At 44.8% G+C, this 16208-nt stretch overlaps 1 protein-coding gene across 1 annotated transcript in view; it reads left to right on the forward strand.

Annotated features, from left to right (window-relative positions):
- The window catches only part of mcf2l2 (MCF.2 cell line derived transforming sequence-like 2), a 401635-nt gene that overhangs the window by 195360 nt on the left and 190067 nt on the right, over window positions 1-16208 (forward strand). The gene's annotated exons all lie outside the window — the stretch shown is intronic.

Here is a 16208-nt window from a genome sequence, read left to right on the forward strand (position 1 = left end):
GAACACTCGGTAGTCTAATTCCAACAGGAAGTGATGCTTTCCTTCTCCAGCGATGGATTTCAACATATTAACAACTTGCAAACACTTTCAATAGAATCACTCTGACTTTAGAGTTTTTGAGGGATAAAAGATTGTCACAGTCTAACCTCCCTTCCTTCTGTTTAAATTGTCAGAGATATCTGTTATGGCTTGACCTTTTTAGAATTTTGAGAGATAATAATTAAACAGACTAAATTCTCTTCCTTCAGGTGCTAACACCAGCTGTCTGTCTCTGTTCTGTTAGAACAAACTGTCTTCAACTAAAAAGCCAGTTCAAAAAATAATTGCAACATTGTATATCTGGTCTTGGGGCCCTAAATGGCTGTTACCGGGTAACTGGGACGCATTCTCTAAAGCTGATTGGTTCCCCCTCCATATGGTTGTATCCAACGGCAACCAAAAAGAATTTTCTCTAATTCCTGAGACTTGCTGGCTCTTAAATCAGTACTGCTCCTTTTCCAGCCTTAAAGACACACCACATATTCCCCGGAGAAAATAAACTACAGAACCATGACACTCTTGATGGTTTCAGGATGGGTGTTAATTGACACCTCTTAGCCTGGATGGCGTTCTTTTGTCCTTAAGACGGTGAAGCAGTGTTTGAATACAGAGGCTAGGTCATCTGACCTTCAGTGGCCATCTTTTGCAGCCTAATTTTTAAAAAAAGGTAAAGTCAATTATAAATAGTCCACCTTGAATAAAGTTCATATCTTAGAAGTAGAAATATATCTCTTTACTGGGCATGAAAAATATTTATAGAGTTTGAGTGTGTCAAGACTCAGTCAATGTCATAAACAACGGTCCAAAAAATAAATGATTTTATGCACTTTTGCTTTGGCTAGAGAACATAACCTTTGTTGATTCTTTTGTTCTAGTCTTTATGAATTGCGAAGAAAAGCTTAGGATTTCCACAGGGCTCCAAACACATACAGCTATCCCTTAAAAGGCAGTTCTCTCATTGATCTGTTTATCATCATTTTATTTTGTAATATAAGCTACCTTCTTATCTGGGTGACCTCAGACCCCTTATTCAGCATCCTTTGCGAACAAAAGACTTCTCCTTGCTAATTATCATTCATATCCTTAAATTATAGAAATGAGATTGGGAGGGATTTGAAAAATTAGGTCATTTTATATAAAAACTTTGTGAAAAGAAAGCAAAAAGCCTTAATTGTGAGATGAAGGCAAATCCTAATCCTACGTACATATGTATATAATAGGGCATCTTACGGCATGTGGTCTTGGCTGGCCTTGCATCTTCCACCCTATGTAAACTTGAGATCATCCAAAAGTCTGGTGCCGACATCCTAACTCGTACCAAGTCCTGATTGTAGATCAGTGCATATGGATGATGAGCAGTCATGGTTAATCAACACCTTTATTTTAAGATACTCATCTTGGTTTTCAAATCCCTCCCAATCTGAGCTTCTTGAATTCTGACCTTGTGCATCCACGATTTTAACTTCTCAATTACTAGCAGCCATGCCTTCAGCTGCCAAGACCTTAAGCTCAAGAATTCCATCCCTACATCTCACCGCCTCATTCTCTTGCTTTAAAACACTCTTTAAAAGCTCTCTGACCAAGCTTTTGGTTAGAATAAAAGAGAAAGCCCTATTCGAACCTCACATTGACCCTTACTGTTACAATATGGAATAGTTTAGCAAAATAACAGCACTGATGAAACTTTGATATTTTAAAAACAGATGCAGAAAAACACTTTCACATTTAACACTCCTGTGAAGCACCCAAGGACATTTTACTGTGTTAAAGGCACTGTATGAATGCATATTGTGTGACTCCACCCTCTTTTTATGTGGTCTGTCCTCACCTGGTTCCATTTGTTCCTGTCCGATCACAGCTAGCAATGACTACTCTTTCTGCTCCTGCAGTCACCAAGAACCTCAAATTTACATCCTTTTCCTGGTTTACATTGCTCTTTGCAAAACATTATCCAGTGACATTGGATTTGTTCCCACACATACCGATGCCAACCAACTATTTTTCCACTAACACTAGTTCCCACTTTATTACAATCTCTTCCAGCTGATATATCTAAGTTTGTTCTTTGTCAGCTTCCCCAATGATGAGCCTTCAACTGTGTTAGCTCTGCTCCCCAAAACCCTTTTAACACTGCATCTTCCTACTTATCCGAGTCTTCAAACTTATTTTAGAGCACAAGGTATCTTTGTCATTTCTATCCATTTTTCCTCCTATAAAAGTGTTTTTGAAAACACTAAAAAATGTTCAATGTCCACTAAACTACAAAGATGCAGCCAGCATGACATTTATAAAATTTTATTCTAAACATTTTGTCATGAGTATTTTGATTTATGTAACATTACATTGTCAACATGTATGACAGCAGTGAAAGTGCCCTGATTTTTTCCTTCCTATTCCAATTTTTCTCTTGTGGAGAAGCACTGTACTGCTCATGTTCTAAAGAATAAAAACTTAATATGCAGCATCAAAAATACAAAGACCATCACTCCAGCCAACGTCACTGCCAAACCCAGTCCTGTCAAACCTGCAAAGTCCTCCTTAACAACATCTGGGAACTTGTGCCAACATTGAGAGCGCTGTCCCATAGCATAGTCAAGTAACAGCCTGACATGGTCTGAGGGCATGAGTATGTGACTATGTCCCAAACATTGGTTGGAGTCATACCATGCACAAAGGAAGATGATTGTAGTTATTGGAGGCCAAACATCTCAGTCCCAGGACATCACTGCAGGAGTTCCTCAGGGTAATGTCCTAGACCCAACCATCTTCAGCTGCTTCATCAATGACCTTCCTTCAATCATAAGGTCAGAAGTCGGGATGTTCGCTGATGATTGCACCATGTTCAGCACCATTCACGACTCCTCAGATACTGAAGCAGACCATGGCCATATGCAGAAAGACCTGGACAACATCCAGGCTTGGGCAAGTAACATTCGTGCCACAAAAGTGCTGGGCAATGACCATCTGAAATAAGAGAGAATCTAACCATTTCCCCTTAATGTTCAATGGGATTACCCTCGCTGAATCCCCCACTAACATCCTGGGGGTCAAAATTGACCAGTCACAAAAATATTGTAGTTAGAAGAGCAGGTCAGAGGCTGGGAATTCTGCAGCAAGCAACTCTCCTCCTGACTCCAAAATGCCTGTCCACCATCTACAAGCCATGGCACGAGTGTGATGGAATACTCTCCACTTGCCTGGATGGGTACAGCTCCAACAACACTCAAGAAGCTAGACACCATCCTGGACAAAGAGCCTGCTTGATTGGCACCCATCCACCACCTTCAACATTCACTCCCTTCACCACCAGCACAGAGGCAGCAGTGTGTACCATCTACAAGATGTACTGCAGTAACTCACCAAGGCTCCTTCGATAGCACCTTCCAAATCCATGACCTCTACCATCTAGAAGGACAAGGGCAGCAGATGCATGGGAACACCACCTGAAAGTTCCCCTCCAAGCCACACACCAGCCTGATTTGGAACTATAATCACCATTCCTTCACTGTCGCTGGGTCAAAATCCTGAAACTCCCTTCCTAAAAACACTGTGGGTGTATCTACACCCCAAGGACTGCAGCGGTTCAAGAAGGAAGATCACCAACACCTTTTCAAAGACAATTAGGAATGGGCAATAAATGCTGGCCTCGCCAGTGATGCCCGCATCTCATGAGCGAATTAAAAAAATTTACCATCACCATTCCTGGGTATGCCCTGTCCCATCAGCAGGTCAGACTCACTAAAGGTGGCAGCACAGTGGCATACAGTCAGGAGGGAATTGCCCTGGGAGTCCTCAACATTGACTCTGGACTCCATGAAATCTCATGGCCTCAGGTCAAACATGAGCAATAAAACTCCTGCTGATAACCACTTACCATCCTCTCTCAGGTGATGAATCAGAAGTCCATGTCGAGCACCACTTGGAAGAAGCACAGAGGGTGGCAAGGGCACAGAATGTACTCTGGGTGGGGGACTGCAATGTCCGTCACCAAGAGTGGCCCTGTAGCACCGCTGACTGAGCTGGCTGCTGAAGGATGCATCTACCAGACTGGGCCTGGGGCAGGTGGTGAGAACACACCATGAGGGAAAAACCTACTAGACCTTATCTTCACCAATCTACCTGCTGCAGATGCATTTGTCCATGTGAAAACAAAGTCCCGTCTCCACACTGAGGATAGCCTCCAACATGTTGTGTGGATAGATTCAGTACAGATCTGGCAGCTTAAAACTGGGCAAATCATGAGGCACTGTGAGCCATCAGCAGCAGCAGAATTGTATTCAACCACAATCTGTAACCATATGGCCTGGCATATCCCCCACTTTACCATTATCAAGTGAGTTACTGCATTACCATGACCAAAAGGCAGAGAAAGAGCAGGAAGGCAGCGCAGGTGTCCCCTGCGGTCATCTCCCTCCAAAACAGGTATACCGTTTTGGATACTGTTGGGGGAGATGGCTCACCAGGGGAAGGTAGTAGTAGCCAGGTTCATGGCACCGTGGCTGGCTCTGCTGTTCAGAAGGGCGGGAAAAAGAGTGGAAGGGCTAGTCATAGGGGATTCGATTGTAAGGGGAGTAGATATGCGGTTCTGTGGTCGAAAACGAGACTCCCGAATGGTATGTTGCCTCCCAGGTGCACGGGTCAGGGATGTCTCAGATCGGCTGCAGAACATTCTGAAGGGGGAGGGTGAACAGCCAATTGTTGTAGTGCATATAGGCACCAATATAGGTAAAAAACGGGATGAGGTCCTACAAGCAGAATTTAGGGAGTTAGGAGCCAAGTTAAAAAGTAGGACCTCAGAGGTAGTAATCTCAGGATTGCTACCAGTGCCACGTGCTAGTCAGAGTAGAAATGAAAGAATAGTCAGGATGAATGCATGGCTTGAGAGATGGTGCAGGAGGGAGGGGTTCAGATTTTTGGGACATTGGGACCGGTTCTGGGGAAGGTGGGACTATTACAAATTGGACGGTCTACACCTGGGCCGGACTGGAACCAATGACCTTGGGGGTGCTTTTGCTAACGCTGTTGGGGAGGGTTTAAACTAATGTGGCGGGGGGATGGGAACCAAAGGAGGTAGTCAGTGGACAGTAAGGAGGTAGTAACTAAAGCCTGTAAGGAACTAAATAATGAAGTCAGCGTGACTAAGGGAAAGAGTAGGTAGGGAGCAGATGATGAACGCAAAGGGACTGGTGGTCTGAGGTGCATTTGTTTTAATGCAAGAAGTGTAGTAGGTAAGGCAGATGAACTTAGGGCTTGGATTAGTACCTGGGAGTATGATGCTATTGCTATTACTGAGACTTGGTTGAGGGAAGGGCATGATTGGCAACTAAATATCCCAGGATATCGATGCTTCAGGCGGGATAGAGAGAGGGGTAAAAGGGGTGGAGGAGTTGCATTACTGGTCAAAGAGGATATCACAGCTGTACTGAAGGAGGGCACTATGGAGGACTCGAGCAGTGAGGCAATATGGGCAGAACTCAGAAATAGGAAGGGTGCGGTAACAATGTTGGGGCTGTACTACAGGCCTCCCAACAGCAAGCGTGAGATAGAGGTACAAATATGTAAACAGATTATGGTAAGATGTAGGAGCAACAGGGTGGTGGTGATGGGAAAATTAAAATCTCCTAGTATTGACTGGGATTCACTTAGTGTTAGAGGTCTAGATGGAGCAGAATTTGTAAGGAGCATCCAGGAGGGTTTTCTAGAGCAGTATGTAAATAGTCCAACTCGGGAAGGGGCCATACTGGACCTGGTGTTGGGGAATGAGCCCGGCCAGGTGGTTGAAGTTTCAGTAGGGGACTACTTTTGGGAATAGTGATCACAATTCCATAAGTTTTAGAATACTCATGGACAAAGACGAGAGTGGTCCTAAAGGAAGAGTGCTAAATTGGGGGAAGGCCAACTATACCAAAATTCAGCAGGAGCTGGGGAATGTAGATTGGGAGCAGCTGTTTGAAGGTAAATCCACATTTGATATGTGGGAGGCTTTTAAAGAGAGGTTGATTAGCGTGCAGGAGAGACATGTTCCTGTGAAAATGAGGGATAGAAATGGCAAGATTAGGGAACCATGGATGACAGGTGAAATTGTGAGACTAGCTAAGAGGAAAAAGGAAGCATACATAAGGTCTAGGAGGCTGAAGAAAGACGAAGCTTTGAAAGAATATCAGGAATGTAGGACCAATCTGAAACGAGGAATTAAGAGGGCTAAAAGGGGTCATGAAATATCTTTAGCAAACAGGGTTAAGGAAAATCCCAAAGCCTTTTATTCATATATAAGGAGCAAGAGGGTAACTAGAGAAAGGATTGGCCCACTCAAGGACAAAGGAGGAAAGTTATGCGTGGAGTCAGAGAAAATGGGTGAGATTCTAAACGAGTACTTTGCATCGGTATTCACCGAGGAGAGGGACATGACGGATGTTGAGGTTAGGGACAGATGTTTGATTACTCTAGGTCAAGTCGGCATAAGGAGGGAGGAAGTGTTGGGTATTCTAAAAGGCATTAAGGTGGACAAGTCCCCAGGTCCGGATGGGATCTATCCCAGGTTACTGAGGGAAGCGAGAGAGGAAATAGCTGGGGCCTTAACAGATATCTTTGCAGCATCCTTAAACACGGGTGAGCTCCCGGAGGACTGGAGAATTGCTAATGTTGTCCCTTTGTTTAAGAAGGGTAGCAGGGATAATCCAGGTAATTATAGACCGGTGAGCCTGACGTCAGTGGTAGGGAAGCTGCTGGAGAAGATACTGAGGGATAGGATCTATTCCCATTTGGAAGAAAATGGGCTTATCAGTGATAGGCAACATGGTTTTGTGCAGGGAAGGTCATGTCTTACCAACTTAATAGAATTCTTTGAGGAAGTGACAAAGTTGATTGATGAGGGAAGGGCTGTAGATGTCATATACATGGACTTCAGTAAGGCGTTTGATAAGGTTCCCCATGGTAGGCTGATGGAGAAAGTGAAGGCGCATGGGGTCCAGGGTGTACTAGCTAGATGGATAAAGAATTGGCTGGGCAACAGGAGACAGAGAGTAGCAGCGGAAGGGAGTTTCTCAAAATGGAGACGTGTGACCAGTGGTGTTCCACAGGGATCCGTGCTGGGACCACTGTTGTTTGCGATATACATAAATGATTTGGAGGAAAGTATAAGTGGTCTGATTAGCAAGTTTGCAGACGATACTAAGATTGGTGGAGTAGCAGATAGTGAAGGGGACTGTCAGAGAATACAGCAGAATATAGATAGATTGGAGAGTTGGGCAGAGAAATGGCAGATGGAGTTCAATCGGGGCAAATGCGAGGTGATGCATTTTGGAAGATCCAATTCAAGAGTGAACTATACAATAAATGGAAAAGTCCTGGGGAAAATTGATGTACAGAGAGATTTGGGTGTTCAGGTCCATTGTTCCCTGAAGGTGGCAATGCAGGTCAATAGAGTGGTCAAGAAGGCATACGGCATGCTTTCCTTCATCGGACGGGGCATTGAGTACAAGGGTTAGCAGGTCATGTTACAGTTGTATAAGACTTTGGTTCGGCCACATTTGGAATACTGCGTGCAGTTCTGGTCGCCACATTACCAAAAGGATGTGGATGCTTTGGAGAGGGTGCAGAGGAGGTTCACCAGGATGTTGCCTGGTATGGAGCGCGCCAGCTATGAAGAGAGGTTGAGTAGATTAGGATTATTTTCATTAGAAAGACGGAGGTTCAGGGGGGACCTGATTGAGGTGTACAAAATCATGAGGGGTATAGACAGGGTGGATAGCAAGAAGCTTTTTCCCCCAGAGTGGGGGATTCAATTACTAGGGGTCACGAGTTCAAAGTGAGAGGGGAAAAGTTTAGGGGGGATATGCGTGGAAAGTTCTTTACGCAGAGGGTGGTGGGTGCCTGGAACGCGTTGCCAGCGGAGGTGGTAGATGCGGGCACGATAGCGTCTTTTAAGATGCATCTGGACAGATACATGAATGGGCAGGAAGCAAAGAGATACAGACCCTTAGAAAATAGGCGACATGTTTAGATAGAGGATCTGGATCGGCGCAGACTTGGAGGGCCGAAGGCCCTATTGCTGTGCTGTAATTTTCTTTGTTCTTTGTAGTGCTGGAAATACTCAGCAGGTCAGGCAGCATCTGTGGAGAGAAGCAAAGTTAATGTTTCACATCTGTGACCTTTCATCAGAACTGACAAAGATTAGAAAAGAATTAGGTTTGAAGCAAGTGAGGGGGGCGGGGGGGTGGTGGTTTAAAGGGCAGAGAGCAGGAGAGATTCAATAATAAAGATATCATGGGACTAAGGCAAAGAGAGTGTTAATGCTTGTGGTGAAAGACAAAGCATTAGTCCAGAGACAGTGTCAATGGCAGAGTAATGAGCAGTCCAAAAGTACCACATGAAAAACAGGCACATGGTTAAAAAAAATAAAAATGAAAAAAATATAAAAGTTAAAAAAGGCCAGTCATGCTCTGCAATTATTGAACTCATTGTGGATGCTGCAAGGCTGTAGAGTGCCTAATCGAAGGTGCAGGTGCTGCTTCTGAAGCTTGAGTTGATGTTCACTGGAACACTGCAGCAGGCCAAAGACAGAAATGTGGACATGAGAACAGGGGGCAGTGTTGAAATGGTAAGCAACCGGAAGCTCGGGGTCATGCTTTTGGACTGAGCGGTGGTATTCCACAAAGCAGTTACCCAATCTATGTTTGGTCTTCCCAATGTAGAGGCGACTGCATTGTGAGCAGCGAATACAGTATACTAAATTGAAGTAAGTACAAGTAAATTGCTGCTTCACCTGGAAAGTGTGTTTGGGGCCTTGCATGGTGAGGCGAGGAGGTAAAAATGTATTAAGCCTGCGATTGCATGTGAAGGTGTCATGGGAAGGGAACGAGGTGTCGGGGATGATGGAGGAGTGGATCAGGGTGTCACGGAGGGAACAATCCCTTCGGAATGCTGACAGGGGAGAGGAGGAGATGATGCGTTTGGCATCACGCTGAAGGTGGCCAAAATGGCAGAGAATGATCCTTTGGTTGTGGAGGCTGGTGGGGAGGAAAGCGAGAACAAGGGGAACCCTGTCATGGTTCTGGGAGGGAGGGGAAAAGGGGAGGGCAGAAGTGAGAGAAATGGGTCAGACACGGTTGAGGGCCCTGTCAACCACAGTGGGGAAGGGGAAATCCTCGGCTGAGGAAAAGGGAAGACATCTTAGAAGCACTGTTGTGGAAGGTGCATCATCAGAACAGATGAGTCAGAGGTGAATAAACTGGGAGAATGGGATGGAGTCCTTACAGGAGTCAGGGTGTGAGGAGATGTAGGCATGGTAGCTGTGGGAGTCGGTGGACTTATAATGAATATTAGTGGTCAGCCTATCCCCAGAGATGGAGACAGAGAAGTCTAGGAAGGGAAGTGTCGGAGATAGACCATGTAAAGGTGAGAGAACGGTGAAAATTGGAAGCAAAGTTGAAGTATTCTAGTTCGGAGCATGAGCAGGAAGCAGCACCGATACAATCGATGTACTGGAAAATGAGGTGAAGGAGGGGGCCATGAGTAGGACTGCAACAAGGAATGTTCGACATAATCCCACAAAAAGACAGGCATAACTAGGACCCATGCGGGTACCCATAACAACACCTTTTATTTGAAGGAAGTGAGTGGAGTTGAAGGATAAGTTGCTCAAAGAAAGAACAAGTTCAGCCAGGCGGAAGAGGGTGGTGGAAGACAGTGGTTAGCACCGCAGCCTCACAGCTCCAGCGACCTGGGTTCAGTTCTGGGTACTGCCTGTGTGGAGTTTGCAAGTTCTCCGTGATCGTGTGGGTTTCCGCCGGGTGCTCCAGTTTCCTCCCACAGCCAAAGACCTGCAGGTTGATAGGTAAATTGGCCATTGTAAATTGCCCCTAGTGTAGGTATGTGGTAGGAGAATGGTGGGGATATGATAGGGAATATAGGATTAATGTTCTTCTTTGGCCTCCTTATCTCAAGAGACAATGGATACGCGCCTGGAGGTGGTCAGGATTAATGTAGGATTAGTATAAACGGGTGGTTGTTGGTTGGCACGGCCTTGGTGGGCCGAAAGGCCTGTTTCAGTGCTGTATCTCTAAATATAAATAAAAAATTAGGCCTGTTTAAGAAAGAAGCGGAGAGAGTGCTCAGACTGTCCTGGTGGGGGATGGAGGTGTGGAGATATTGGATGTCCATAGTGAAAAGGATGCAGTTAGGGCAAGGAAACTGGAAATTGTCAATGACATAGGGCGTCAGAAGAGTCAAGGATATAGGTGGGAAGAGACTGGACCAGGGGAGAAAAGATAAGAGTCAAGATAGGAAAACATTTCAGTGGGGTAGGAACAGTCTGAAATGATGGGTCTATCAGGACAGTCCTGTTTGTGGATTTTGGGAAGGAGGTAGAAGTGGGCTGTCCAGGGTTATAGGACTATGAGGTTGGAAGCCGTAGAGGGAAGATCTCTGGAGATCAGTGACAGCCCTGGAGAGTGTGGCTTGATGTTCAGTGGTGGGATCATGGTCCAGGGGGAGGTAGGAAGAAGTGTGTGAGAGTTGGAGTTCAGCCACTGCAAGGTAGAGGTCAATACGCCAGCCAACAGCAACACCAACCTGGTCAGCAGGTTTGATCACAATGTTGGAGCTAGACCCAAGAGAACAGAGTGCAGCAAGTTCGGAGGGGTACAGGTTAGAGTGGGCGAGGGGAGCGCAGAAATTGAAACTGCCAATGTTTTGCCAACAGTTCTTAAATGAAAAAATTGAGAGTAGGTAACAGGCCAGAGGGAGGGGTCCAGGTGGAGGGAGAATACTGGAGGTGGGTGAAAGAGTCTGCTGGTCGGGGGAGGAATCCTGGTCAAAGTGGTGAGCCCAGAGGCGAAGGGAGAAGAGCTCAACGTCACGCTGAGCGCGAAATTCATTGAGGTGCATGCATAAGGGGATAATACGGAGTCCTTTGTTAAGTACAGGTCATTCAGCAGAGCGTATTATAAAGACACAGCAAGGGGCCAGATTAGGAAAAGGGATGGGGTCAGAGGGAAGTGAAGGAGAAGGAGGATCTGGAGGGGTGTTAGTACCCATGAGCTGCTGGAGCTTGCGTTCCCAACACCTGAAAGGAAGATATTTTTTTTTAAATTTTTGTTCATGGGATGTGGGCATCATTTATTGCCCATCCCTAATTGCCCTTGAGAAGGTGGTGGTGAGCTGCCTTCTTGAACCGCTGCCGTCCGCGTGGGGGTAGGTTCACCCACAGTGCTAATGGGAAGGGACTTCTAGAATTTTGACCCAGAAACAGTGAAGGAATGGCGACGTAGTTTCATGAGGATGGTGTGTGGCTTGGAGGGGGAACATGCATCTGCTGCCCTTTTCCTTCTAGGTGGTAAGAGGTCACGGGTTTGGAAGGTGCTGTGGAAGGAGCCTTGATGTGTTGCTGCAGTGCATCTTGTAGATGGTACACACTGCTACGACTGCGCATCGGTGGTGGAGGGAGTGAATGTTTTGTCCTGGATGAGGTCGAGCTTCTTGAGTATTGTTGGAGCTGCACCCATCCAGCCAAGTGGAGAGTATTCCATCACACTCCTGCCTTGTAGATGGTGGACAGCCTTTGGAGAGGCAGGAGGGGAGTTACCCGCTGCAGGATTCCTAGCCTCTGACCTGCTCTTATAGCCATGGATGTTGATAGGGGATTCAGCAATCGTAATGCCATTGAATGTCAAGTTGAGATGGTTAGATTCTCTTGTTGGAGACGGTCATTGTCTGGCCCATGTGTGGCGTGAATGTTACTTGCCACTAATCAGCCGAAGCCTGGATATTGTCCAGGTCTTGCTCAGCAAACATCCCCACTTCTGATCTTATGATTGAAGGAAGGTCATTGATGAAACAGCTGAAGATGCTTGGGCCTTGGACACTACCCTGAGGAACTCCTGCAGTGATGTCCTGGAGCTGAGATGATTGACCTCCAACACCCACAATCATCTTCCTTTGTGCTAGATATGACTCCAACCAGCAGTGAGTTTTCCTCAATTCCCATCGATTCCAGTTTTGCCTCCTCCAGTTAGTTGTTTAATTGTCCACCACCATTCATGACTAGATGTGGCAGGTCTGCAGAGCTTAGATCTGATCTGCTGGTTGTGGGATCCCTTAGCTCTGTCTATTGCATGCAAGTAGTCCTGGGTTGTAGCTTCAAGTTGACACTCATTTTGAGGTATGTCTGGTGCTGCTCCTGGCATGCCCTCCTGCACTCTTCATTGAACCAGAGTTGATCTCCGGCTTGATGGTAATGGTAGAGTGGGGTAAATGCCGGGCCTTGAGGTTACAGATTGAGGTGGAGTACTATTCTGCTGATGGCCCACAGCCTCATGAATACCCAGTTTTGTGTTGCTAGATCAGTTTGAAATCAGTCCCATTTAGCACAGTAGTAGTGCCACACGTGGAGGGTATCCTCAATGTGAATATGGGACTTTGTCTCCAAGGCCTGTGCAATGGTCACTCATAGCAATACTGGTCATGGACAGATGCATCTGCAGTAGGCAGATTGGTGAGGACAAGGTCAAGTATGTTTTCCCTGTCGGCTCCCTCACCATCTGCCACAGACCCAGTCTATCAGCTATCTCGCAATGAGTCAGATACAACAAAGGTTGAAATGAAATTGGAGCAAAACAGCTTTGAGATAAGGCGAGTCGGTACTTCTGGAGAGAGGGGCCCTGTGTACATTTGGCGGCGCATGGCATCGAGTCAAGGCATTGATCCTGGTTCAATGTAGAGTGCAGGAGAGCATGTCAGGAGCAGCACCAGGCATACCTAAAAATGAAATGTCAGGCTGGTGATGCTACAACACAGGCATTCTCGCAAGCTAAACAGCTGAAGCAGCATGCAGTAGCCAGAGCTAAGCAATCCCACAATCATCAGATCTAAGCTCTCCAGTCCTGCCGCATCTTTTGTGAATGGTGGTGGGCAATTAAATTAACAGGAGGCTCCAAAAATATCCCCATCCTAATGATGGAGGGACCCAGCAAAAGGAAAGGCTAAAGCATTTGTGACCATTTTGTCATGCTTGGAACGATTTCTAATGAAATAAATGAACTGGAGGAATTAAGAAAATAAAAATGTCAACTGTTAAACTAAAGAAGAAGAATATTTGCACTTGTACCACAGACAAAAAAGTAGTAATGGTCAGGTGACCCCTCCTGTATTGACAATACACATCTGTCTGTTGAGGATGAAACTCGTTAAACTGCATCTGAAATAGCTGTGGTGAGAATCCATTGAAATTGAAAAGGAGCACCATTGCATATTGATGACTCATTTCTACATAAATGAACTGACAAAAGGTCCTGAGACAGACTGACTTACAGCCCAAATCAAAATAAATAGGACTGAACAAAATGGTCCTCATTCAAACAAATATCAATAGATAGCCATGGTTTTTATATTACGGATGTGAACTACCTAGTGAATAACCCAGACTGAAGGGGAAAAAAAAGCAAAGATTGTACCACATCAATATGCTAAAACAATATCACAGCCAGAAACCAGATGGACTATTAAATGTATGCCAGACAGTAAAGAGCAGTTGAGGAAGACAGCCCTAGGTGAAGACAAACTAGGTGAGGAAGAGAACCCAGAAAATTCTTTCATTGAACCCCCACCATAAAATTGGAAAATGTAGAAATTAGAGACTAGACACCATATTCAACTACCTCTATGACCAGCAGAACCAGAACTTAGCATACTAAGGGGGTTCCAACAAAATTTGCAAGGGCAAACCGGGTCACACATCTTCAACAATACACAAATTTAGATGTAGGAGATACCCCACTGATAAAACAGAACCGATACAGGTGGAGCCCTGACAAATTGGTTCAGGTCTGCACAGAAGAAATCAAATATATGCTGGACAATGATTGAACTGAACCCAGCCAAAGCAGCTAGAGCTCCCCTCTTGTACTGGTACCCAAACCTGATGGATCAACTAGACTTTGCATTGATTACTGCAAAATTAATACAATAACCCGAATACACTCCCTGGTATTGAGGGCTGCATTGACTGAGAAGGAAGCTCCACCTACATTAGTAAAATTGACTTCTTGAAAGAATATTGGCAAGTCCCATCACCATCCAAGCAAAACAAATTTCAGCAGGTCAACCTCGATGGCTTATTTCAGTGCAAAGTAATAACATAATGGTTTAAAGAATGCCCCAGAAACTTTAAGATTAATGAATCAGGTGATAGCTGATTTAAACAACTGTATTGTCTACCTGGATGATCTGTTAGTTTACAGTAATACCTGGGAAGCCCATCTGAACCATTTAAGTGAACTGAGGGTTTACAGAAAGCTCACTAATGCCAAAGGAATCAAGGGATATGGGGAGAAAGCGGGAACAGGGTACTGAATTAGATGATCATCCATGATCTTTTTTGAATGGCGGAGCAGGGCCGAATGGCCTACTCCTGCTCCTATTTTTTATGTTTCAGCTAGTGGCCAATTTAGCAGAGTGAGTTTGCTAAGGCTAAAGTAACGTATTTAGGTCATACTGTAGGCCAATGTGAGAAAAATGCAAGCTCTGGGAGATTGCTCCATTCCCAAAACAAAGAGGGAAATAATGAGTTTACTGGGCATGTATGGGTTTTACCAAAGATTAGGTCCAAATTTCAGCAGCCTCACTGCACCTTCAACTGAAACGAAGAAAATTGTAAAAGTGGTGTGGTCAGAGCAGTACCAGCTAGCTTTTGAAAAGTTGAAGGCAATCTTAAATGATCCAGTATTGGCAGCCACAAATTTCATTAAGCCCTTTAAGATGGGTATTGATGCCAAATGTTGAAGAAAGACTGTCCCTACTCCAAGATGATTCAGGCCTAGAAAGGCCACTTGACTATTTCTCAAAAAGAATTAAATATAAAAAAAATTCACAATAGAAAAAGGTATTAAGGTCCTACTAGCCCTTCAACATTTCAAAGGCTATGCCAATAACAGAAATTCAAATTTGCACCAACCACAACCCCTTAATATTCCTGGAAAAATTCAAAGTTAAAAATGCCAGACTCTTTTTATGGAGCTTACTTTTCCAGGCATTCAAACTGAAAATTGTACATATAGCTGGGAAGAACATTATAGCATATGCCTTGTCTAGAATGTAAACTCATTAGCCTTATCTGAAATAGCTCTGGCGAGAACCCATTGAAATTGAAAGGAACACCACTGTACATTGCTGATTCCTATCTACAAAATGGTTCTGGAGACAGACTGACTTGCAGCCAAAACCAAAATAGGAGTGAAGCAGCACCATTGTAACAGAATGGTTCCCATTCAGACATCAATAGATAGGTGATCATATCCTGGTCCGTTATGTAGTCACACCAAGGGAGAGGACCATAAATCACCTAACAAAGTCAAATGCGATGAATTTTTACCTTAAAAGGTAACCCTCTAGAGAGGGGAGATCAAGCCAAAACTACAGAAAGCCAGTTTCCAGCCAGAGATCCAGCTAAGCAAGAACCACCCTGATCATCAACAACTTGAACAGCCACTACAGCAGAGACATTACACAGTAACTTTGAAACTCTTCATCTGTGAAAGTAAACCAAATTCACATCACCAGCTTTGGGCTGAGTTTTAACCACTAGAACTCTACAACACCTCAGCATGTTCAAGTCTGCAAATATCCAAACCTGCACCTTTAGAAAGGCACTCCTCCAGAGAAAATTCACTTTTCTGTAAACCATGAACTCTGACATTACTGTATACTTGAATTGCATCCTACCCTTTTCTCTCCATATATTCTTGGGTATGCAGGTGTGTGTGAATGAGAGAGTGGGTGGAGGTTGTGAACATTTCAGGAATTGTTTAAGAAGTTATTTTTTAAACTTGAGAAGATTTGTCATTTGTCTATTTATACGACCATAAAAACACTCAAGGACTAATGCACCATTTTTAACAAAACATGATTGCGGTCATTTGGAAGGTGAAAAGCAGAAGCCACCCACGCCACTTAACATTTGTTCATAGCAATCTTCAGCCAGAAGTGCTGAATGATACATCAGCCTCCAGCATCACAGCTGCCAGTCCTCTACCAATCCGATTCACTCCACATGATATCAATAAACAGTTGAAGGCACTGGATACTGCAAAGGCCATGGATCCCGACAACATTCTGGCTGTGGTACTGAAGACTTGTACTGGGGAACCAGCCGTGATCCTAGCCAAGCTGTTCCA

This window comes from Heterodontus francisci, chromosome 11, assembly GCF_036365525.1.
Source record: "Heterodontus francisci isolate sHetFra1 chromosome 11, sHetFra1.hap1, whole genome shotgun sequence".
NCBI lineage: Eukaryota > Metazoa > Chordata > Chondrichthyes > Heterodontiformes > Heterodontidae > Heterodontus > Heterodontus francisci.